Below are 24,538 nucleotides of genomic sequence, written 5' to 3'. Positions count from 1 at the left end.
CTGCCGACTCTGCTCTGCCTCTTCGCCTGGCAACTGCGGAAAGGTACGTGACACTCTCCTGCAGGCTTCGCTGCTGGCACAGCCGCCTGTCTGCTTGGCTGCCTGTATTCTGCCCTTCCAGGAGTGGGCACCGTTTGTCAAACTTTACCTCCACCTTACACACGCCGGTGGCAGCGGCAGCCGCCCTCCGTGGCAACGTGGGCACCGTTCGCTGATGGGGGCTGAGTCGGGAGAGATGCGCTGGAAGCCGGTGTGGCTCGGTTTCTGAATAATTCTCAGGTCTTACCTTCCGGGGGTGTCCTTCATTATAATATTCTCTGTGATGCTTGTAATGGTTTCCTTGGCCCTTCTGCACGGAAGGACGCACAAGTTCGCAGCCAAGGTACACGGAAAGCAGGGGAACTTTGCAGCCACTTGGCTCCCGGAGAGGAGTGGTAACCCTTTCTTTTCAGCAGCATCCACGGTTGTGAAACATCAGCCGCGGTGGCACCGGTGACAGCGGCCTGGTCAGTAGCGGCAGCTGCACGGTGTCCCATCTGCGACTGGGAGAAAGAGGAAAGTGAGGCTGCCGCTTCGGAGAGCGCGACTCTGGAGCAGTCTGCAAAGATGCTGCAGGGGGAAAAGGCTCAGGGCTCCCCATGGAGAGTGGCATTGTTTCCTTTTGTGATATGTACGTGCTCACTGACAGGCATGTTAAATTTTTTTCCTTAAAACTTTTCTTTTTTTGACGTAGGATTTTCATTCCTAGATTAGGTGAATGAGTACAGGGCGTCTAGGATAAATATCAGAATCAGTACTGTGAGAGCAAGTGTGCAAGCTTGCAGTGAACAGCCCAGTCCCTTTTTTGTAATTGATCACCTAGTCTGAAATGTATCCTTCCTGCGGATTATGGGCACTTATTTCCCTCCCTCCCTTCCCTTCCCTTCCCTTCCCTTCCCTTCCCTTCCCTTCCTTCGTTTTCAAGAAGTAGGAACTCAGTGAAAAAGAATGTAAAAGTCATTATAAGTTTTCCATCTAACATGTTTGCTCCTTTTGAAGCCACCTGCTGAATTAGTTCGCATTACTTTTTAGAGGTTACCACTTTGTGCAGGAGACAAGGCACGTCCAGCAGATGGAGCAGTGGAAAACGCTTCTGGACCCGCTGCGACACTCCTTTCTCCCTGCTTAATCGCGATGATGCCACCACTGTATGTGGAGCTTGCTGTAGTAGAGACGCTGGATTCTTGTTATCTTTGGAACAAAATTGTGTGGCAAGTGAAATATGACTGGAATATATTTGGAGAATATTCAATCTTTTACTTTTTTTCTTTAGTAAAGCATTTAAAAAGTTTTTTATACAAATTAGAATACAGTATAATTTCATTTCTCTCATGAATATTAGCTGGTCCCATGGTAACAGTGTGGAAGACTTGTGTTCTTGAAATAATATGAAGACTAATCATGTGTTATGGTTTAAATACCTATATAAACTTGTATTTGAAACTTAAGTAAATATTACTATTTAGTAGTCTGAATGTCACTGATTATTTTACAAATTTGCAAATAGGTAGGTATACTACTTTCTTAAGATACTTGAGAAAAGTTAATACAACTTTTTAGTGACTTTGGTGAGCTGATATTCTCCTTTTCCAAGAATTACGTGAAATTTAGAACTGGTGTGGCCTGAGATTATGAATCATATCTTCAAATACACAAGCAAATCCTCTCAAAAGCTGCCATTTTATAGTGGCGTGTGGACAATTATGGTAACAATAGTAAAATAAAGAGACAGTCTGCCTTCATGGATAAATTTAAAGACTTTACTGGTAATCATTGCTCCAACAAAATAACTTTAAAGTTTACATAGAAGAATGAGCTGCCCATTCTATTGACAGGACAGAGGAGGCTCAAGGAATTTACGTGGTGTATTGCAGTTTCAGGAAAGAGCTGTTCTTGATTCTAGTCTAGTCATTTTCAGTCCTTTTCGCCTTTCCTTGTGTTTTGTTGTACATTTTACTGTAGTGCAGAAATGTGCTTAGTCTGAAGACTCAACTAGCTCTTATTTTGTTATAATTGTTTAGTAATTAAAAAGATACAGCTATACAGCAAACATTTTAAGGAACACAGAGACAAACAAGTTGCCTTTGAAAAATATAATACCAAGTGATCATTTGAATTAAGCATGCTTTCCACTGATTGTACAAATTTCTGAAATCTATATGACTGTTTTCTAAATCATCAGAGAATGTCTGCAGAAAAGGACTTAATTGTACCTCCTGAAAACTATACTTCCTCTTATTCTTGTATTCAAGAAGGCATGAAACTCTATCATAAAATATATAGCTAGCATTCTGAAGGAACTGATTCTACCTTGCCTGTGGCCACACAGATTGAATGATCATGGATTTTTTTTTTATTTGTCTCATTGTAAAGTAGTCTCTTTAATATTGGTAAAACAGTTTCCAAGTAATATGCTGAAAGTTTTATAACACGAAGATCAGACATTTAACAATTTCTTGTCACCATTAGACATGCTATATTCTTTAAATAGGATAATTCTGACACTTTAAAAATCACGTAGTAACAGCAGTGTTAATTTAGTAAAATAGGTTAGAAATGTGTTTATTAAGATTGCTACTTTTGTGATACATGTTTTCTAAGAAAACTAAATATATTTATACTTTCTTATAAATTCAATACAAGGGAAATGTTGGCAAATTGATATATTGATGTAACAATGATAAATTATAGATATTTTGAAATTTTAAAGAGTAATTGTTTAATATTCTCCATTGAATAATGAACTTCATCAGATAATTTCAACTGACTGGTATAGTCATGTGACACTACTGATGTAGAGCTCAAGTCTATAGAGAGGACACATGTGAAAGACATATATGTACATTCCCATGTAGGCAGGATGCATTTGTACTCTTGGTTTTGACAGTGGCGATGGTGTTACACTGAAGAAATTTGGAAAACAGTTTAATCATTACTTTAAATGAATCTTTGAAAAAAGAACAGTGATCAAAAATGGTCTGCTAAGTAATGCACCTATATTTAACCTAAACCTGATAACATTTGCAGCAGTGCCAAAGATTTGAACTTAGTTTTATAAACATTTTATTCCATTTTTGGCATTATTTGTATTTTCATTCCATCTACCCAGGACTTTATTCTGTCATAGCTATATTAGATAATTTCCTTGTAGCATCATGCAATGTAGGTATTGAGTTCATCTTAAATATATTTCAATTGAATTATGCTTTTCAAAACATATAGAATTAAGCATTTAAAAAACATGTGGAAGGATTGATAGAATATGATGAAAGAGTGAGTTTTGTTTTTCTCCATTAATTTATCACCTAAGAGTTAAAAAAGATTTGTCAGTCAGTGAAGATCAAGCAAAAGATGAAACCTTTTATCCTTTAATTTCTGTCTTGTCACCTGCTTGTTTGATTTCTCTTGTAGTGTGAAGTATAACAGAGCATGATTTTTCACTTACATTTTTTAGAAAAAGCATATATATTTAAAGCTTGGTTCTTATTTGGGAGAGAACCCATTATTTTTTATAGGAAAAAGTTTAAGTTTGAACAATACATATAAGAAAGGATTGAAATAAAAAAGAAGATTTAGGTTAGATGAGTACAGTTGTTAAAATGTATTTTGGAATATAAATCTTAGCAGAAATGATGATCTAAAAATGTATTTCAAACATTATTTCCTAATTTGAGTACTACTTTAATTAAGTGTTTAATTGTTAAAGTTGTATTGGGTACAAATATTTTTATTTAAAAACTTTTCATTTCACCCAATACTTCCTCTTATAAAACTTTACCAAGATTATAGTTTAAATATTTATATATTATATGTGCTTTATGATTAACATTTTATGAGAAATATATTTTATGATGTATACAAACATTTTAGCATAAGTACAGTTTTTATATATGATATTTAGGGACAGATCTTACTTCATTGAGTCTCTTAAATTCTTTTTGAATTGTCAGGGCTTTCAGATAGTTTTCCCTGTGTGATTTTAAAAGAGATTACTACTTTAGTTCTACCATATGGGTTTATAGACATTGGCCATAAAAATATGATTGTGTAAACTGTCCTACTATTCACTCAACTAGCATAAACTTACGATAATCTGTAAGTAAAACATATTGTGTGTAATACTTATGATGTTATTTAAGGGCTAAAACCAGTAGACAAGATGACGAAGATCTGCCCTGATAATGGTGAAAAAGTTATCCTCCATTTTTATAGGACCTATTTTTAGAACTTATTACTGAACAAAGGTAAATGGACCAGAAATATTACCAATTTCAATTAATTTTGTGAAAAGTATTTAAGAATCATAAATATGAAGTAAAACATATTTTTCTAATCATTTGCAAGAAGAAGATTTGGAAGGGATGAAGAGGCATAATTAAAAAATAGAAATCCTATAAAGCAATTCAGTGTGTGATATTATTAGAAGTAAACAGTTACCTATTATTCAAGTTACCTGTTACAGCATTTTATGATTTTGATTTTTTTAAAGCACATCTGTACCCAAGATAATTGTTTTATATTCCCCATATGAATATTTCAGAGTGTAAAATATATGACCAATTTTATTAGTTTGTACTTAAACTAATACTCAAGTATTATCCTCCTGGAAAGTCGAAGGACTGAAAGATAGGATATTAAAAGCTTAAATTAATGTTAATTTATATAAACCCCTAAAATATGTCTACTTATTATTTTCTAATAAATGTTATTATATATGCAATTAACATCTTATTCAACTAATTGTGCTTCATAAATTACATTATATACAAAAATCTGCTGCTTTACTAGACTTTTATAATAAATATTGATCATAATTATTGTGTGACCAATATCTTTGATATTAATATCGGGTTTAGAATATTATTGTGCAAAATAACCAAAAAAAACTCACTGCTCTGAGTATAGAGAATTTACTAAAGTGGGGCACCTAGGCATGTAAGATCAGAAAGCATCCATTTGCTACCCTCAATTATCTGACAGTGGGAGAAAGCTAAGAAAGGACACCTTGCACCATGAGTGTGTTCCTCTACATTATACGACCAATTTTCTAAATGAAATGAATTTTTACATTTTAAAAATGATCACAAATATCAATTCATTAATGGGTTGCAACAGTACTTAATTTTTGTTCAGTCGTCCAAGGCATTACTGTTAAGTAAAGCAGATCTATTCACTTCACCATTTTAAAAAAATGTATTTCAGCAGTTTGTGGTAACATTAACATTGACTGATTTTGTCTAGTTTTCTACTAAATATTAAAAAAAGTTGTAGGTGTAGTTTTCAGACATTATTTGAAATCGAAATATTTGCAAGTTTAAACTGTAATTATATATGATATGTACAGCAGCCTAAATAAAAGCCTATATTTCAGCACATATGAAAGAAATGATACTTCTATCATGTTTTAAATTTTCTCTGTTAATATGTACTATCAGTAGAACATCCTGAGAAATAATGTTGTCTTGTTGAACAAATATGCCAAAGTTAATATTATAGTATTAAAAACTGAACATGCTAATTTACCTGCTGTTTACATGGCTTCTCCCCAAAGTGCATTTATTATAATTTTTTAAATCCATAAGCTTGTTTAAAACTATTTAAAGTACAAATGTCAAATTTAATGTTCTGTAAAAACCGATATTAAGGTTTTCCTCTTTAATTTCTTGCAATCAAATAAAGCATTTTTATATTTTCATTTTTCTTTTAAGATCAAATAGACATGTTAATATGTTAACAGCTGTCGTATATTTGCTTTATGATAAATATTTTTTTTCCTTGTCACAGAAATTTGATTTTTAAAAATTTATGTATCAGGTAATAATTCCTTATGCAAAATGGATTTATTGTCTTCATTCTTAAAAGTTGCATAAGATACTTATTTTCAAAAATAGAAAGTTTATATTTTGTGTGTGTCCTACTGCGAAGTTCCTCCTTCAAACTTTTCACAATTCTTTTAAATACATGATTATTTTGCTTATTATTATCAAAGTAAATTTGGATAGTGTGAACATGTAATATGATTACAACTGCTGCTTTGATAACATATTCTGTTCTTTTTGGTAAAGGTTCTTTTTTGTTTCGATTGGGACTCATATTATGAAATATCTTCTGCTGCGTTATTTTTTCACTTTTCTGTGTTTTAAAGCTTGAGATTTCTGAGGCATCTTGCAAATATTCTTACCTACAAGCAAAGCGACCAAAGATATTACCAGCTTTATTTTGATTCAAAGATAAATAATAATATTAGCCTTAAAGTATATTTTCCCAAAAATTATTTGAATGCATTGAATTTGGTACTCATGATTTCAAATTTTTATTGGTAGCTATAGGATCAAAACTGAACTTTATTAATTGGAATACAATCATAGATCAGTTATATTTATTTTATATAAATTTTATATTTTGACCTTTATGAAATCTCATAACAACATTTTAACTAAAATGTTGCTCCTCATTAATGATTGCCTTTAAAACAATTAAAAATATTAATTTGAACAAGGAAGACAACAAAAATTATATGACTGGTATATACATTTAAAAATAAATTTCAGCTAAATGAGATGTTTGTGTGATGGTACAAAACTACACAAAAGCTGATGTCTCAATATTTGTTATAAATTTTGAAAGAAAAATAGTATTAATAGCAAGTACTGAAAATGATGCTAATCATAGTCTTGAGTTTTGAAGTTCTTATTACTAACTTTGGAGATGTTTATGTCTAAAGTAATCTGCTAGTAATATCACAGATGATGATTTCTAATCTATTAAAGCAAAATACTGTGTACCTTAGCTGATATTTTTATATAACTTTGGCATTTCAAGTTTTAACTTGTTTTAAAATTTAAATTGTAGCAATTTTTAAAATATTTAATACAATTAATACAAGATTAAATATACAAATTATATGAATTAAACATTAAAATAATGATCATACTTTTGAGAGAAAATATTGAAACTATAAAGCACCTTTGAAACAGAATTTATCCTTAAATCAGTGTTAACATAAACAATGTTATCTACTAACTGCTCTCTTTACTTTTCAAACATTAAATAATAATCTGCAAGTCTAGATTAAAGCTTTAATGATATGATAAAACTCTTTGTCTTGTCCTGTTTCTGGAGGTTGGTCATTTCATTTTAATTAGTTTTATGTGAATTCTTTTTGTAATTCGCAACTCTAGAATCAAATCATAGATTTTTTTAAACATTTCCTCTTTCCCTAGACTGGCTTTTTAAAAACCAATGAAATTATAGAAAATTCCTTTTTAAATTTGTATGACAAACCCAGGAGTAACAGCATTAAGGACAAGGTTCTTGCTAGCTATATAGTATAATTTAAATAACAGCCACTGATATATTCATTTACGGTTTTATTTTTACTTTTGCTAGGCTAATTGTATGTTGAGAGTCTTATTTAAAATATTTTCATGAGACAATGTCAAAAGACACACTCTTATTTGAAATATGAATAATGACAAAATATTTTACTAAATATTGCTAGAAATAAAATCAGTAAGTACTGTATTTTAATGTAAAATTAATAGGAAGACATCTCAAGACTCTCAAGGTTTGAAAACAAAGAAAAAGTCAAGAAATAATGTATCAGAAGATAGTTCATAATATGAGAGAAAATCTACACAAAAAGTACCCAACCAAAAAGAACAGAATATGTTCTCATGGAAGCAGCTCCATTCATTTGGAGAGTGTTCACCCTATCCAAGAGACAAATGTTTCTCTTGTCTTTAAAAAATTTGCAAACAAAGCCAGTACCCCAAAGGCAAAGTTTATTCAGCTGAGGGTGCTCACTAGACAGGAAAGTAGATACCAGCTCTCCGATGTTGGATGCTACAAGCTTGAGTGTTCTGATGGTATTAAGAATATACTGTGTCACATATTCTAATTCAGTGTTCACCAAACATCTGCCAATAATCTATACAATCATCTTTTTTCATTAATTTTATTGGTAATTTTAGGGTACAATACGCTGACATTCATTATTGGGAATGTGTACCTTTACCTAATGTAACTTGGTTCTTATATTTTTGCCCATTCTCCCTCCACCCCTAACTAACTTCTTAATCATGTCTTTTCTTTAGGGAAGGAGGCTGGATGCTCCTGTAACAAGGTGCTTACCTTGAGGGTTATATTTTCATCCCAAATTAGTAGATGGGCACCTTGAGTTATAGATTTCATTTTCTTGTGCATATTATTGAGTCATCATCTCTAAATATAATTAGCTCTGCAACATGAATAGCATGTAAACCGACGCTGTAAAAGCAGAGTCCTTTACATAGTGCTACGCCTGAGAGCCATCAGCCAGTGAGCAGGTAGTGGGCCTCAAGTCTCCTGAAGTATGACATAACATGAAACACAAGAAAATCTTTGCTTTTTGTTTGATCCTGCTTTTCATTAAAGTAGCATGAAAATAAGGAAAATTAAATTACTGAGAGGACAAAAAAGGAAAAAGAAAAGTTGGAAAATAATATAAGAAAGCAAAAAAGAAATTTTTGTGACATTCATCAGAAATTTTGACCATTTACCCATATAGAACTGAAATTCAAGCCTGAAAATATCACTATAATAATATTTAATTATTAAATTAAAATTTAAAGATAAATTTAGAATCCACTTATTAAAATCGTCACATATTCCTGTTCCTTTTATAGTTTGCTCTTTATTTACCATATTTTAAGATTGTTTATTCATGTACATAGGACTGATTTAGTCATTATAACAAGTGTTCAGTATTCCATTATATTCCCTATATGATTTCCTGCATTCCTTTTCTGATTTATGAAATATTTTTAAATACAAGAAGATATTAAAATACTATCTCCAAGAACAAAATATTATACAAAATTTATACCTACATGTAAAATAAATATGAGTGATAGTGAGATGTACACAATATTTACCTATATTTCATGTATCTCTACATTTATCATAAGCTTTGTAAATTATAATTGTCATGCATCACATCGTAATTTTTGTGCCACATGTTATTTCCTTATGCCGATTTATCAGAGTTTATCAATCTCTTATAGTTGGATATTTTACTTAATGTGTTCTTTTTAGAAAGAAATTAACTAAACAGTTTCATTGTCATTTGTGTCTTCTTTGACAGTCATCACATTCATTTTAGGATAAATTTTCAATGAAATTGCTACAGTAGAAGGTATTTTGGGTGTGTTTGATTTTAGTAGAATATAAGGCAACATAATTTGTAAGAATTTCCATAAATAATTTGAACCACCATACCGTTGTGACTGTTAAGTGAATCATTGACTTATTTAATTTTGATATTTTAGTGTCATAGCTATGACACTGATGCTGCAATAATCTACAATTTCGCTCTTCATGGAAAGTCTGTATGATTGGGTGATTAGTATCTTTATTTCTTTGTTCCTCATGTATAAATCACGGAATTTTAACAATGCTTACAGGATATCATCAACCCCGATCATTTATCATTATAACTCTCCTGGGAATAAAAACAAGTCTATATACATTCATGATTTATCAGGATCAACTCACTCAATCCGGAGAGCAAAACTGCAAGGTTTATTTGTTTTTGTTGTTTAGTTTTCTTACCGTAGCATTTAATAATAGCATTATCTGTACTCAAGCTCAAGGCAGAGTGCAATTCCCATTATTTTAGTTTTCCTTGAGTATCAAATTTCATGGCTGATATAGGTAATGTCATGTGTATCTAAAATTATTTCCTTATAATATTTCATCTTATTTTGACTATGGTTTTGTTTTTTGTACATTACATATTTTCATTATTGCACAACCTTTTAGATTCTATCACAGTAAATTATAGACCAATATTCCAGTATACTTCTAGCTTATTTAAATTTAAATATATTTAAATATATGTCACTGTTTTGTGATTTAGTTTTTTAAAATGTTTTTCCAGTCTCTTCAGTTTCCAGAAAAAATGCTTTTTTCAGTTTGGATATTTTTTTAAATTAAGTACAATTTAGAGGCACTTAACATGCCTATTACATGAATCAAGGAGTTACATTTGTCTCTATTGCATTTATTCCATATATTTTAGTGTCCTACCTGCATGTGATTATCTGGGTCCAAATTCTCAAAAATAATCTCTGTATTTACAGTACTTTTTTTCTCCATGTTTATAAAAACTGTTGACTTTCTCCCAAAGATTTATGTTTAAAATTTTTTTCTTGCTTTTCTAAAGTATGCTTAAAATTAGTTGTATTAGATGTTAAGTGTAGATTAGAAGGTTCCAGTAAAAATTCGACAGCAGATGAATCACCTATCAATCCTCATGTATTAATTCCACTTCTCTGCTGTTCTTTATTATAGAGTCAGCAAGCTTTGAAAAGGTCCCTGTGTTCATAATAGAAGTCTGAGGTAAGTCTGGCTTGGAATTTTCTGAAAGAAATTATGTGCATAGGACTTTAGTGCCTAATATTTAATCAGATTTTTGTTTTTCCTTTTTTATTATTTTTTTGTCTTGATTTTTCTTAACTAGGGAGAACTAGTGACTCTAAGATAGCCTAACTTCTATTTTGGCTGGAGCAATTATAAAGGACTTCGATTTGAGCCTACTGCTTTTATTGACCATCACATTTTAAAAAATGTGTAAAAATGATAAGTGGTTTGCTATATAAATTAGATAGTCTCTGCTTGAATGCCTTCTTACTATTTTCTTCTAAGTATTTTCAAATACTTTGTTTTTCCCAGCAAGAGCCGAAGAAAATGTTTTTCCTTTAATCCATTACCTTCCCCTTAAATACATTTTTCCCTCTGGTTCCTCATAAAAAGAAGATCACGTGGCACTTCTAAAATAATTTAATTCTTAATGTACATGAGTTTTAAGCAATGTAATCTTTTCCCTACTCAAGCGTTTCCATCTTTTATAAGAAGTTCTGTCTCTGGACCATAAACTTCATTTTCCCTAAAGTTCATATCTGGCCAAACCAACCCTCCTGTGCTGTGCTGGAAGACAGATCACTTTCTCCTGCCTTCTCTTTATTTTCATTTTTGTTTGAAAGACTGGACCCAGAACCTTAGTGCTGAGCAACATCCTCAGCTGCTTTATATTTTATTCTGAGACAGAGTCTTTCTAAGTTGGCTAGGTTGGGACCTCATCTTGGGTCCTTCTGCTTTAGCCTCCTAGGGAGGCAGCCTGCCTGATGTTTTGATCACTTGCTTCCTTACCTTAAAGGCCGAGGTCTCTTCCCTTACTTACTTTGATTGAGGGTTTATTATCCTCGTAGCATTTCGTCTCACCATTCCGTCTTGGGATGATCTATATTATTGATTGTACTAAGTGCCTAGATTAATATGCTGAAGAGAATGCAGGTTCCTCAGTGCTAGACTTTAGGAGAAACTAGTAACAGTTCACAGAATTAAGGTCTTGGGTGCAGATTAAAACATAATGCTGGAGTTTGTGAGAGTTTTTCTGTATGAAATATGAGGAATATCAAAGTTTATGGTAGGAAAAGTATTCAAATAGTCTTGCAGATACTAGAGAAATACAATATAACATCATCTAAAATCATTTTGCTCAGTAATTTAAAATAAGAAATTTAAATTTCTATATGTTTTTCCAAAATAAAACAAAATGTAATTGCTTAGCACTATATGTCATACTGAAACATTCCTTCTTATTGTTGACAATCAACTTCAGCCCTCCTCCAGCACTGTTTGATCAATGGTGTGTTCTCATGTTAGGCCCTTCAGTCTCCCTAGGCTTGTGTTGCCTCAGAGCCTGTTCAAAAATTAAAAAATGAATCAGTGTTGTGTCTAGACCCTGTCAGTCAATCTGATTTTAAAAGGCAAATCATTTTCTTGTAGCCTAACATTTATGTATTTTTCTTCAGGTGTTCACTCAGATTTCACTATCTTGTTTTAGTTAATTGGGAACTTAATCACAAGAAATTCTTGATTACATCTCTGGGAGATGTGGAAGAAACTGTAGCTGCTTTGAAGGAGATCAAAGTGCTGAAAAAAAGTGCAGGGATAGGAGCTTTATTAGTTTTGTATAGCAGCCACAGCAAATTACATAAACTGAGGGGCTGAAAAGAACAGAATTTTATTCCCTTACAATTCCTAGAAGACAGAAATCCAAAAGGAAGATGTTGAGAGTTTGGGTCTTTTTGAAGTCTCTGAAATAGAAACAGTTTCATGGCTCTGACCCAGCTTACGCAGCGTCTTGGAATATGCAGTGTTTCTTGGCATAGGCAAGTGCGGCTACAGCTGCTGCCTTCCTGCTATTTGCCCTTTGCTTGTGTATTTCCTCCTCTGTGCTTGCTTCTGTGAAGTCTTCCTGTCCTTACACTTCTAGGACACAAGTCACTGGATTTAGTGCTCATCCAAAGTCCAAGATCGCTTCATCTCAACAACTTTAATTCATTTGCAGCTGCAAAAATCTTTTATTTCCACATAAGGTCACATTCATAGGTACTGTGAATTAAGACTTGAGTTTAAGGTTTTGGGGGACACTGTTCAATCTACAATGATGGGAACGGTCAGTCTTCGTAGAAGTTAAAGTGTTAAATTTGAGCACACTGTTGACGCTGGGTAGAAGTTGACTTGACAGATGTTACAGAGTATAAATACACTGGCTGGCACAGTTGCCAATTCTTATTCTCTCTGTTTATTTTTATTCTGTCCCCTATTCTTTTGCAACAGATTCGTAGATCTAGATAAATGGGTGCAGTGATTTATAGTTGGGAAGAACAGAACCTGGTATGTATATATTGAGTTTAGTGAACTTTCCATATCTTCTTTTAAAAAAATATATATATATCTTCTAATTAGCATGAGAAAATTTTATTTTTTATAAAACGTTGAAAACTAACATGAAACATACAACCTTTGAAATAATAACAGTATAAAAATAAAGTTAATAATGAATTATTTTTTAGATTCCTCCTTCATGATTGAAAGAATAAAATAAAATATTTTAGTTTGATATAATCAATGATACAGATCCCAGGGATATTATTATTATTATTATTATTATTATTATTATTATTATTGTAAAATGTGCACATTAGATTGAAATGCATTCAGTACTTCCCAATATACTTTGAAGTATTTTTGCTCTATTGGACAAATTTTAATGAGTATAGATTGTAGATGCAAATAGAAAACTTCATATATTTTCTTCTAAAGTATATGGAGATAGGGCAGAAATATTTTTGATTATGCTCTAAAATTCTTCTCATAAAACCTCAATAGGGCTGCGATTTAGCTCAGTGGTTCTGCAGCCTGACTCACAAGTGCAAGGTCTCAAGTTCAATCCCTGATACCAAAAAATAAAAACAAAAATAAAATAAAAATGAATAAATATACAAAGCTCAATAAAAATATTTACTTCCTCTTTTTTCTCATTCAGTTTATTGGTACTTTTTAGGTATATGCTTCAGTTACGTTCATCATTGGGATCTTGCACCTTACATGACAGGTCTTGGTTCTTATTTTTCCTCAGAGCCCTGCCCTCTCTACATGCCCTCCTCCCTTCCCTATTTATAAATACTTTATTTCCATTTTTTCATTTTCTCAGATTTTTTCTTTTCCCTTATTTCCTTTCCCCTACCCGTCCCACTTCCCCTACACCTTTAGCCTTTTTCTTCCTATTTCACATTGTCAATTATACCTTTAGGATCTTACTTAAATTTATACTTTTTCACACCAGAGAAACTATTTGATATTAGAATAGATAACACAAATGTGCTATCAACATAAGGGAAAAGAGATAAAAACGTAGAGTAGCTGACATTAGCATACTTTAGTTTATCCAAATTAGAACATCAAAACTAAATAGTGGCAGGGATGTTTGACTGACATAATTAATAAATATCACTCAATAGATCAATGGTGAATTGTATACTACATAATCTAGCAAACAAAATTTATTGAGATGCAAGCTTAAATCTTATTTATGTTACCATATATATAGTCACACATACACACACACACACACACACACACACCTCCAACACAATAAACTAGTTGTTCAGCAAATTATGAAACTGTGTAGCCATAGAAGATACCCTAGTTTCAAAATATTAAAAATTTGTCAAAAAATAGCCATTAGTGAAGAAACTAAAATTGTAATTGCAGACTAATAATAAAAAAATAGTTTAAAATGGTACATATGAAATCTCAATGTGTACAAAAGGTCAATAAAATGAACAGGAAATACAAATGATCAATAAAAAAGACCACAAGTAACTGAAGAAATGTAAATCAAACATAAAGCATATATTACATTTTGATAGAGTGTCAAAAATATTACAATTTCTGAGTTTTGATTTTTCACAGCCTCCCTGATTCTAGTGTAAGGAATAAACATGGGATATGGTTTTGGGAAGAATAGATCTCAGAATTAAAGAGAGAGTCAAGAATGTTGAAGGCTTTATAAGTTGCAGTCATCATTTGTAATAAAGGAGAATAAAACACTGACTTTTACATCCTGACACAGCAATGACGAAGCCATACTTTGCTTTTTCTCTGTTGTTAAATACTGAAAATATTCTAAAATACGGCCTACAAGGAGTGTAAGGGAGTAGACGGACATATATAGTTCATAGAGTGTCATGGTGTACAGTCTTTCTGCAGGGCAGTTTTACAGTATTAATCAAAACATTACAGCTGCATCTACTCTGATTTTTTAAAAGTAAAATGTGGTTTAATGAGATAATCAACTTCAGTAGTGAAGAGATAGATATTATTTTCAGAATTGTTATAATAGCCAGAAATAAAAAGGAATACAAGTAGATGTCAAGAATAAAAGTTGTTTAGGTGCATTGTGTAACATTCAATAGTAGAGCTCTGTGCAGCCATCAGTGGTCCCTGAAGGTTTAAATTTATTAAAAGGAAAAACTCTGCACAGTTGTATATGCCTTTTAGGGAAGATTACCCAAAACTAGATACAGTACTGTCATATGACTCCCATTAAGTGACCAAACCTGTCCAGTATTTTCACTGATTCTATCAAGTAATGTATTCAGAATCACATCACTGTGATGCAAGTTGTTCTCATCAAAATTTTGATCAAGACTAGATGGGCAAATATTAGTTTTCAAATTCAAGGCTACCGAGGGGAAGGAAGCTTTAGTCAGCTTCTTGATACTGGAGCGCTGAAACAAAGGAAAGTCAGAAGGAGTAAGTGATGAAAACAAGAAACTAAAGGGAAATATCAAATTATGTAAAAATTTCCCTATAATCTACTTGCATTAGTTATATATCACAAGAAATTTTGTGTACTATTGTTTTCATATCATATCAGAGGCCATGTTTAACAGATCGATGTTATTTTGGAAGGTATTTAATTCTAATTTCTTGGTTTGTCAGACCTCTTCCATTCTGTGCGAACTCATTTTACCACCCTGAGTTTTATCTGGAGTAGTTTTTTCTGTTTAGCCAGTTACAATGTATCAGTGTTTTACCCCCTCATAACTTGAAAGAAGGCACAGAAAGAGATGTGTATTAGGTCAATATTTATTGATTATTATTCCTGTTCCAGGCTCAGTGCCAGAACCCAGATTTGTCAGACCTCTTCCATTCTGTGCGAACTCATTTTACCACCCTGAGTTTTATCTGGAGTAGTTTTTTCTGTTTAGCCAGTTACAATGTATCAGTGTTTTACCCCCTCATAACTTGAAAGAAGGCACAGAAAGAGATGTGTATTAGGTCAATATTTATTGATTATTATTCCTGTTCCAGGCTCAGTGCCAGAACCCAGAAACTCAGTGAGACTCTTTTGTGAGGAAGGTGTATAAATTAATAACTAAAGTACCACATCTAGCGCTGTAATGGAAGCTTGCCGATTATGTGACAGGTCCAGAGTAGGAGAAAGTAGATTAGTGGCCTCCTAGGGCTGGGGGTGAGACAGTGGAGTGTGGACTGATGCTGATGTGTAGGAGGTTTCTATCTGTGATGACAATCTTCTAAACATAGACAGGAAGTCACCTGAAGTGGATGAACTGTACAGTATGATAATCACTGTGAAGATATTTACAAAGTCATAGGAACAAGCATTTTACCCAGCTGTGCCCTGGATATCAGGATAAAGTCTAGGCATTCTCAGGAAGGGAGGAGGTACAGAATGCCATTGGGTTTCTAGTTATTCAGAATGTAGGTCAGTAAAGAACCTGGCAAGTGCAGTCTGAACATATGCAGCTAATAGTGAAAAGCATGTCGTTTGGGTTCATTGGTTAATGTTAGTTTGAAGGTTAGGGAAGGCTGCAGAGACAAGACGTGACTGCCATGCAGGACCTTGATTCTGCAGTGAGTTTTATACAGTAGCCACCTAATTTGTGCTTGTGAGGTTACTAACCAGGCTGGATTAATTTGGTCAGTTTTTTTGTTGTTTTGGTTTGGGTATTGGAGATTGAACTCCGGACTTTGCACTTGCTAGGCAGGTGGTGGCACCACTGAGCTAAATTCCAGCCCTGGTCAGCTTTTTTTATCAAGACAGTTTGATAATTTGAGTGTATGAGATATACCCACGTATCTTGTTTAAAAATACAGACATTTGAGATCCATACCCAGAGATTTTGATACAGAGATTTGTAAGTGGAGGAAGTAAGTCACTTATTAAAGTAAGGTGGGCTACAAATTAAATTTAGAAAAATACAATTTAAAGAAAACTCAAATCTACTTATTAACTCAGGTGGCAGATGTCAAATCACAGTGGTAAACACTGATTTACTCAATATCTCAAATGTGCCCAGGTCTCTGTCTTTTGCATTCACATTCAACTGGAGTTATACTCATTAAAAAAAAACAAAAAACCCTGCTGTATGGTATATTGCTGTGTTATTATGTGTTATTTAGAAATATAAAACAGAACAAAGGTGAAATGTCATTTATAAATGTAGAACATAAAAATTAAGCATTCAGCAATTTTTGAAAATTTATTTACAGATATAATTTTAAGGGATCACGATATGGCAAGATCTTTAAGACTGCAGAGGATTTAGGGTAGGATTTGAATTCTGTGCTTAAGAATAATGCAATGAACATGCTTTGAAGCAGTTTAGTGCATCTCATTTCACCATGATTCCATGCACTGGAAGATAAATATCAAATGTAATTTCAAAACTTTTTCGTTCCCTTGAATGTTTCCTGTGAACTTCTGCTGATTTCTGGAATAATTCTGAAGAAAGATGTATCTTTATTAGTTGTGTATTAAGTTGTGATGACTAGTTTCAGAGATACATACTTAAATATTTCACTGAAGAATCCCCCTCAATTAGCTACTCATTTGTTTTCAAGACTCTCTGCTTTGAGAAAATTATCTCATTATAGCCTCAGCCAATGACTAAAATGCATTTTCATCCATATCTATTTTGCTGCTCTGGTCCTAATTCCCAATTAATTTTAATTTCCCAGCTTGCATGTGCTTTTCAAGAGGTACATATGATCAAGAAGATATCTAATTGATTAAAAGGTTTGTTAGATTTGGAAGCTTCACGCATGATAGTGCTTTAATAGTCTTGGAATGTGGGAAAGCTACATGTAGCCTTCAGAGGAAGTGACATGATGAGACAGATACAGAGACGCCTTGTGGAAAAATACTTTGTACAAATGTAATTGTTTATTATTTAAAACTTCATTGTTAAAAACAGATTTAACTATCACTGTTGCTATTACCAGCATTTTAGGTGATAAAATTGAGACACATTGGGTGTTAAATTAAACCATAATAGTAAGCAGCAAAAACAACATAATTTAAATTCTTAACTAGGATCTATTAATTTTTTAAACCAAAGCTGTTTCTATACCACGCTATGTGACCTTTAGGAGCAAGGGTGTTTTTTGTTTTGTTTCATTCAGAAAATTAAAAAAACAAACAAACAACAACAAAAAAACAGCTTTGAGTCTGGTTGAAAAGGTCTAAAAAAGAGGAATTTAGGATTGATTTAGACAATACCTTCAGCCAATAAGAGATTAGTCAAAACATTCAGTGCTTACACAAATTCTCCTGAGTCATTTGGTGAAATTCCAGAATGGAAAAGAACTCAAATGCCATTCAATTAGTCCAACCAACCTTTCTTTTTTGCTAAATGAGAAAGTAGATTCTCAGTCTAAAATGATCATATGTGTTTGTGGTTTTTATTTTCAGAGAGACTTAGGAGAAGAAAGAGAATTCAAAATCCAAAACCCTGTAGCAATAATTAGGAGGGAATAACTGTAAATTCTCAGACTTTAAGTTCTCTAAAACAAACAAAAAATATACACTTCATGGTAACCTGAGTGCCACTTAATTAAGGAATCATACTAGAAAATATGTTCATTTTGTTTATTATTAAATTAATATTAGAGTTTCAGTTACAGTATTTGTGAAAGAAGTCCTGAACTCATCAGTATAATTTTCTTATAGAAATAGTGCACTTAATATGATCTCAGTGGTGCAGCTTTAAAACCTAATATAAATAATATTATCATTAAAAATTTTAGAATGTGAAAAGGATGGTTTTCTTCTAATATGTAATTCAGAATGCATTTTGGTATTTTGTAAGATACTCTTTTACCTGACATTTTTGATATTGTCAACTAATTATATAATAAAATTTGATTGCTTTTGCATTATTCTATTGAACAGAACTGTTTGTGCATATATTTGTTTAAAGTACCTTTTCCATGGCTAATTTTCAAAGGTAAATAATGTTAAGTTTTTTGGGGAGGAGAATGGAGCAGTTTTGTTTGATTACTTGTGCTTTATAGACTGTAGTGTTTTCCACTGTCTTTCTGGTCACTATTGTTTAGAAAACCTCTAACTAATTCTGGAGGTCTCTTAACCCAAACTTTTTTCTACTGAATTAAAAGCTTCGCACAGTCAATAATGAGTTCAACTATCACATGCATTAGTTCATTTGTCACATTGTATTGCTTTATTGCAGGGCCTTTTCTTTATACTTCCCGCTCTCTGACTGAATACCAACAAGGCAGTGAATCTCTTATAATTTAAAAGGAGATGGATATAAAATATGTAAGACAGAAGATCTTAAAGTGAAGACTATTGTTTCACATATAGTAGAGGGATTGATTCCATATTGATACCTATTTTGTTAACTATTGACTTTTATTATACAGCTGTTATATTAACCCTAATTCTCTTTTCAGAAATGTATGTAAAACAAAAAAATAAAATATGTGTTTGTTAGCTCAGTATGGACGATCTCTCTTCAGACAAATCTATTTAGATTTTCCTTATTTGGGTGCTGAAAGTGAAAGAAACAGCTATATTTTTTAGTAGTTTTTTTCTAAATTATTGCTTTAAGATTGTGATTCCTTTGGACTTTTAAAAAAATATTCATACATGTTTGCTGTCCATGAAGTTCACATTCCTTTTGGGGAGAAAAAGTCTATGTGTATAACCCAGATTGTTTCTGCTTCTTAATTCCCTTCCTCTTCATACCTGCCTCCTTTCCTTTTCCTCTACATTCTCTTTCCTGTTTTTATTCTTGTTATTATTAATCTTCAATCATATTTATGAAATATAATGTTCAGATACATTGCGGATATTTGGTACCTGCTCGTGGCATAACTTTATTGTTTTGAAATTTTTTATTCCTCTATCCCCACCCTTTCTTCTTTTGTGTATATATTTAGGCAGACTATATTCTGAGCCAATCTATCTTATTATTTATTTCTAGTGAACATTACCAGCATTAATAAAAGCTTTGTGTTTTAAAATATTTTCATTCAGAGAAGTAAAACAGCTTGATGACATTAAGTACAGCTGAAATATTATACGATAAAATGTGAGGATTATTTTAAACACCTTGACCCATCGAAAAATTTCATAAAGGGATACAGCATATAATTATGAGGAAAAAAAAAACTAAAGGTCCAGTGGATCAAATTCATAAAGAAATTTATGAGCTTTTTGAACTGATAGAACTTCCCTGAAGTATTTTTAGATATATTATTTTGCAAACTTGTAAATGAACTTTTTTATATTGATGGTCATATTCAGGACACCTCTGTAAAATTTCCCACATATTTTCTTGCTAATTTTGCAATATTCCAAAGTATTTTATCACCATAGTGGCTTTTTTCAGTGCTACACTACTCTGAAAAATCTTAAATTACACATTCGTCTTCTATTCATATGTTGCCAAATATTTTCTCATATTTTTTGTCTTTTTTTCATGTAGTATATTAATAGAAGATGATTTTAAAGAATTAATTTAGAACTGTATTTCATTATAGTGAATTAATTTTGGGGCTGGGGATTTAGCTCAGTGGTTCTACTCCCTGCCTCACAAGCACAAGGACTCAAGTTCAATCCCTGGTACCCCCCAAAAAACAGGTAGTGAATTAAGTTTCTTTTTAGAAATAAAAACTGAGTACATAGAGTTTTTACATATTTTAATAAAATTGATAATTAAAGTACATAATTTGAAAAAACTAACTTGTCACAATAAGATAATGTATATTTTTTTCTTGCTACTAACCTGTTATATTTTTTAGTTGAAGTCAAAAGACTTGCAAGATTTAGAAGATATTAGTAGAAATTTCATAAATTGTGACTACTGAACAATTATGATAAGCATTAAGGCAATATAAAATTTTGATTTTATTCAGTTTTGGTATTATCTCTCATTTCACTTTATTTGTAATTTTAAGAGATGCAGAGAGTTTAAATTTGAGTTTAATGTGTTTATGTTCTTAGGCAATTTCCTGATAAATTTAAGTGAAGTAGTTCAAAGCCAAATATTTTGGAAGAAATATTGTAAGGTCTATGAACCTAGGAGTAAAAAAATCAACACCTGAAATTATTATAGCTTGCCTGTAAATATACTTACATAGGATCTCAATAAATTAGAAGCTGACATCAGGTAAATCCTTCTAAAGATTTTTCTTTGCCAGGAAGTATAATTCATTTTAGGACAATTCAAATAAATCACAAATTATATTGTTTGAGAGAAAGTTTTTTTTTAAAGTACCCTCCATTTAAATAAAGCATTCAACTTCAAAATCAAAATTATCTTTAAGGGTTGGGCTCAGTGGTTTCACTGCCTGCCTTGTAAGCACAAGGTTCCAAGTTCGATCCCTGGTACCAAGAAATGAAAAAAAAAATCTTTAAAAGTATTCTTTGTTAATTCATTAATTCAGTAAATATTTTAGTGTTTTCTCTTGCCAATCAGTACTTCTTGAATTGAGACTTATCTCACAACCTTACCTGGTTTGTGAAAACCCTCCATATAAATAAGTGAACAAAGAAGGAGAATATCTCAAGCAATGGACACTCTTGAATTAAAGAAGTAACCTAGTGACTAGAAGGCTACTTTACCAATAGTTCAGGAGGAAAGGGTTTCTAAGGAGATAATATTTAGCAGTAACTGGAATGATGGTGAAAAGTTGGCTCTTAGGCAGACTGGAAGGAAAGGAGTCCAAAGAAGAGCTTTTAAAGTCCTCTGCAGTAGGATCGGGGTTGGGCTAAATTATAAATTACTTTCAAGTTAGTCTGGTATCAATGAAGATAAAAAGCCACAAATCAGAGAAGTAAATATGCAGGCTAGGAATAAATTCTCGAAAGAGTTAACACTGACCTTTCCCGTGACTTTTCTCTCTGAAAGACATTGGTTAGTCAATCATAGAAGTACGTTCTGGCAAGTTTAGATGTGTTGTCTGCGTTTTTGTCGAGAACATAAACTTTAAGTAACCAAGACTGGCTCTTGAGGTGAAGTATATGTCTCTTAATCCTTATTTGTATATCAGGGTAGAACTGGGGCTTACACCTCTTTATTAGATGTAAGTTAAGTCATCCTTCAACCTAAGTAGTGGATCACAATGCCTGCTTCACATCAGAATCAGTCAAGGATATATTTTTAAAAGCTTCTGTGTGATAGTCATATAAATTAGACTCTGTATCTTCAGGGCTTAGGTAGGAATATTCCAAAAATTTCCTAGATGAATTTAAACATGTAACTCTTTCTTTGTTCTAATTTCCCACTGAGTGTATTATTAAAATAACAAAAGCAAACAAAATGAAACAAAACTTTAAGATAGCCATTGAAGGATCATTCAGTAATATCCATCAAGCCCTAAAGCATAGCTTTCTAATTGTCTGTTGGTATATTGTTTCTTTGATAGTAAAGTGTTTAGCCTGTCCCAATGTCCTTTTCCCACAATGATTTACTAAACTTTTTAAATTTATGGGCCAGAGCTTTCAGCAAAAGTATAATGTGACCTACGTACGTGATTTTACATATTTTAGCAACCACATTAGGAAATTTAAAAATTGAAATTGATTAATTTATTGAATCAGTACATCAAAAATTACTATAATTTTAATGTCAATAGATACAATATTTTAATTTTCTTATTTTAAAATTTGCTGTGTATTTTACCATTTTAGTATTGATCACATTTCAGAAGATCAATAGCCACATGTGGGTAGTTCATTACGGTGGTAACCCTGTATTTTAATCTCAATATCTGCTGTTGTAGTACTAGGGTACATTATATCACACCTCATTTAAAATTACTGTAGAATTTGTTTAATCCAAAATCACTTAATCACTTATCTTACGTATCTTTGTAAGTGTAGGAATTTCACTGGATGTAGGAATATATATATATATATATATATATATATATATATAGGAATATATATATATATATATATATATATATATTGCAGGATTTTGTGCCATGGTCCAATTCATGCTATATAGAACATAACCAGTCCTTATAAGCTTGATTAGTGTGCTAATATAACACACATACACACATTTATTAGTTGCAAATGAGTACATTGCTTTACCTACAGTTAGAGAAAGCCAACTAAAGCAACTCTCAGAAACCTGAATCAACTTAGTGTGAAATTCTCAAAACACTGAAAAATTGATTACTTTATGGTATTTTAAAAGCTTTGGAAAAAGTGGGTGTTCCCTAAAAATGCAGCTTGTTACTGTACCTTTGAAGATTCTCATTACGCTCCTTCAGTATACCTTTGCTAAGATTAGCAAAACCTTAATCCTTAAAAATACTTTTAACTTTTTAATACCAAAACTGTATTGACTACTCACAATAAAATATAAAGAAAACAGTCAATGAAATACCTCATTTTTGGCTTTACTAAATATTTAAGAGAAGTAAGAAAAGAAAATGTGTAACTTTATGTTTTAATCTATACATTAAATTCTTTATTTTTTTCTTCATTTTTTCACTGAGGATTGAAGTTGTGATTACAACATAAATATACATAAATTGTGTAATCAGTTAAGAGCAACCTTCTAGACTATTATAAGCTAAGAGAAAAATAGTTTATGTATATGTGAACTTAATATATTTATACTTCTAAATAATAGATAATTTCTTTAAAGCTTTTATTTGTGTTAATTTTAAGATTTTATTTCAAGCATCTGTTTGTGAGGTTTCTGAGCTTTAACACAGGTAAAAAAGGTTAAGAGAGCATCTCAGTTCCATAGAAAAGTAAGTATCCTGTGCTGATTGGCCTGTTCTTTTTAATTTGTTGAACTATCTTTTAGCAAATAATTCTTTCCCATTCATCTTGGAAAATATTATACAATCTTTAATAATAAGGCACTACTTTTTCAGAGCACAAGTTAATATGGTAGATTTTTTTCCAAATAACTGAATTATGTCCAGGAAAAATACAATAGAGAAGAAAAAATCCTTATGATTTAGCTAGGATTCAAAATATGCAGCATCTAACGATATCCAACAGGAAAAAAAAAGTCATGATCCATGCAAAAATATGTTTACTGGAAAGAGTAGATTACACATGCAATAACTTCAGCTTAGAAAAACATTGCATTGGACTGGGAATTTAGCTCAGTGGTTCGGTGGCCTGCCTTGCAAGCACAAGGACCTGAGTTCAATCCCCAGCACCAAAAAAAAAAAGAAAGAAAAAGAAAGAAGCTGCATTATAATCATCCAAGTAACTGTTTCTACATTTTCGTTCCAATATGTGAAGCTATCACAGTAATACGATAGAAAAAAAAGACAGTTAAAATAAATCTTAGATGGATATTTAATATTTTAATAAAATATGTTTTTATTTTAATGTATTAGTACATGTATATAGTACATAATGTTTACATTCCTTGGGAAGTTGGTGCATGTACATAACACAGCTTATTTCCTTTTCAGTCCCCCTTCCTTCCCTCCCTACATCCCATCCATCTCTTGATCACCTTCCATTTGTTTTTGTACATAATGTTTACATTCCTTGTGTGGAGCTGGTATATGTACATAACACTTCTCAAATCCAGGCTTTCATTGTTATCCTCTTTCACCCCTCCATCCAGCTCTTGATCCCCTCAATTAGCCATAAGAAATGCTTTCTGAGACTATGTGTTTAATAATAGGCAGAAGGAAAGCTTTACTTCTTTTACCTGCATCTTTATAGAGGGACCTATCTTTATGCTGGTAATTGCTCCATAAGGCCAAAAAAGGCACATTAAAAATGAGCAGGTACCTTTGAAAAATCTGAAACAATGTAATTTGTTGAAGCAAACACAAAAGGACAGCT

General features: G+C 32.0%; 1 long non-coding RNA gene across 2 annotated transcripts in view; it reads left to right on the top strand.

The window, feature by feature from the left end:
* The window catches only part of LOC117286783, a 431,639-nt gene continuing 407,101 nt past the window's right edge, over nucleotides 1-24,538 (top strand). For both annotated transcript variants that reach the window (XR_004517907.1, XR_004517906.1), the window contains exons 1-2: nucleotides 1-43; nucleotides 10,372-10,419. This is a non-coding gene — a long non-coding RNA (uncharacterized LOC117286783). The remainder of the gene's footprint in view (nucleotides 44-10,371; nucleotides 10,420-24,538) is intronic.

Source organism: Fukomys damarensis, unplaced genomic scaffold (assembly GCF_012274545.1).
Source record: "Fukomys damarensis isolate Sample0158 unplaced genomic scaffold, DMR_v1.0_HiC HiC_scaffold_18, whole genome shotgun sequence".
Taxonomy (NCBI): domain Eukaryota; kingdom Metazoa; phylum Chordata; class Mammalia; order Rodentia; family Bathyergidae; genus Fukomys; species Fukomys damarensis.
Note: the sequence above shows the minus strand (reverse complement) of the source record. Positions and strands in the feature narration are given on the sequence as shown.